General features: G+C 37.8%; 1 long non-coding RNA gene across 1 annotated transcript; it reads left to right on the plus strand.

Annotated features, from left to right (window-relative positions):
• The first annotated feature begins 522 nt into the window (after positions 1-522).
• LOC132611080 (uncharacterized) lies at positions 523-2,234 on the plus strand. Its single transcript, XR_009571451.1, has 3 exons — positions 523-730; positions 1,076-1,123; positions 2,146-2,234. It is a non-coding gene; the product is annotated as an uncharacterized LOC132611080 (long non-coding RNA).
• Positions 2,235-2,458: the final 224 nt, after the last annotated feature.

The following is a 2,458-nucleotide window of genomic DNA, read 5'->3' on the forward strand; positions in this document are numbered from 1 at the left end:
TTCAAGCATGAAAATTAAGAACTCGATGTATACAAGGAATAAAGTCCCGAAATGATTTAAGATGGAAAAAGTGTGACAACGATGATTGGAAATAATATTTTGCGTGTATCAAAAAGAGCTATGAACTAGTGTCATGTTGCATAATCATGATAATGAGTATATGAAGTATATTAAGAGTAGTCCATATTTAATTAAATCAAGATTAAGAAATAAATTACGTGTAGAATTATTATAAACATTCTATTGATTTTAAGGGAGACAACATGGGACACATCGGTCCCACCAAGGGAATTACTAGCATTGGATAAAGATTAACATCAATAGTTGGAAAAGGATTAAATGGCCTGTCCAAGTGTTGCTACGTGGAGAATTCATGTGCTTACAAGAAGCTAAGTTAATTCTAAGGGATGAGTAAAATAAGGGACACATGTCTTCTTATATACCAAGTAGACTAACTGCTTCCAACACCCATTTTCGTTAATTTTAGCAACAAGTCATTGAGGGAATTAAACGTTTGCAGTACCTATTTTCTCATTTTGGGAGCAATTTCCAAACGTAACCAGCAGCCCCAAGTTATACTTAGCTAAATAATTTCTCATGAACTTATGCAGCAACGTTTCACACTTATTTTATGAAAGCAAGTATAGTTCTTGTTCAAATATCTAACAGGAGCAAGATTGTTCTTGGCAAATTTAAGTGAAAAGGATGGTTGATAGATTCATCAATTAAGGTATGTTTTATCCTCATATCTTGTTAATTAAGTTGTTTACGAAAGAATTCCCTAGTTTAAAGTGGCGGAAATGGTGCTACGAAAGTATTAACTAGTTTGTTGACATGATTGCCTTGTGGACTATTGTGGTGAGGTTTTTGGGGAAATTCTCAAGTGGTTATGTTGCTATTTAGTGTTGTTGCTGTTGTTGGGGATATTGTACGTATTATGGACCGTTTTCGAATTGGATTGGAGTGAGGGTTATAGAGGAAATGCTGCTCGAATTTTGTTAAGTTCCATTTGTATGCAAATTAAATTGTAAATGGTGTAGGTGGTCTAATCGTGATGTTATCATCTTAATTGTAGTCTTACGAGTTCGAGAAGTAGACGTTGGACAATTAGATAGAAACCCAGGTATGTAAAGCCTACCTTTCTTTCTTTTGGCATGGCCTTTATGAAACGAACAAATAACACATATGTATGCTTTTAAAGAAAATTCTATTCTTAAAGCCACCAGGATGGCCAATATCTTTGACTTCCATAAGCCATTCCACATGGTTTGATACGTACTTATGATGTCCGAAGTTCTATTCGATATGTTTCCGAATGTTGTTCGAAAAATATTTGATATGGCTAAAGTCTTGGATATATATTTTGATACGTACATATGACTCTAAAGGCTCCATTCGATTTGATCCATAAGGATATTTAAAAGTTTCCTAATATGATTGTTACTTGAATTTTCAAAAAGAGCTTCTGAAACGTTTTTAGAACGTTCTGTACTTCAAAAGTTCGTAACTTTCGTATACTAATTCCGGTTGACCCGAAACTGATTTCTGAGCCTTCGGATGTCGTAAATATATTTGTCCATCGAGTTTTGGAATTTATTTAATTATATGCATTTAGTTTCTCACTACTCCACTCGTGGATGCCTCAATGTTTCCTTCACTGAGCCCGGGCCAGGATATGTTATCACGCGTATTCCACTGCATTGTTCGCCGCGCCTCGATGTGAGGGGGCAGGTATACATGTACATGGGTTGTGGAGTATGTTGTGCCATGTACACATATTCTGATATATGATGATATGATATGATATGGCCATCTGATATGTTTGACATGTGCACATTCTGATATGATATGATATGTTACAGAGTTATTCCCTACTCTGGAGTTATGCTGTGTTGTGGCGCCAGTGTCGGGGTGGCGATCACGTTCTGTTTACCCAGTCCCGTAATGGGACCAGATATGACATATGTTTTCTGCATGCACTATTTATGCTTTATGATCAGCATTTTGCTATTCTGGATATTCCGTTCATTTTCTGTACCTTCTGCTTCGGTTATGACTTTGTTTACTACATTCTGTGCTTTACATACTCGGTACATATTCCGTACTGACCCCTTTTCTTCGGGGGCTGCGTTTCATGCCACGCAGGTACAAACGACTGATTTACCGATCCGCCCGCTTAGGATTCTATTCTGCTGTCTTGGAGTGCTCGGTTGTCCGGAGCCTACGTCTTGGTACAGTCTTTTGCCATTGTACATTTGTATGTGGTTCAGGGGTATGACGGGGCCCTGTCCCGTCTTGTGATTCTGTTGCTATCTGTAGAGGTCTGTAGACATATATGTGGGTCATGGGTCGTGTTTGTTCGATTATGTCTCTGACTTGTGCCTTAAGCGGTCCCGTTTGTTATTATGGCCAAAACGGCCCATATGTTTGTTTATATGTGTATATTTGGGGCGATGTG

The sequence above is a fragment of the Lycium barbarum genome, chromosome 9, assembly GCF_019175385.1.
Source record: "Lycium barbarum isolate Lr01 chromosome 9, ASM1917538v2, whole genome shotgun sequence".
Classification (NCBI taxonomy): domain Eukaryota; kingdom Viridiplantae; phylum Streptophyta; class Magnoliopsida; order Solanales; family Solanaceae; genus Lycium; species Lycium barbarum.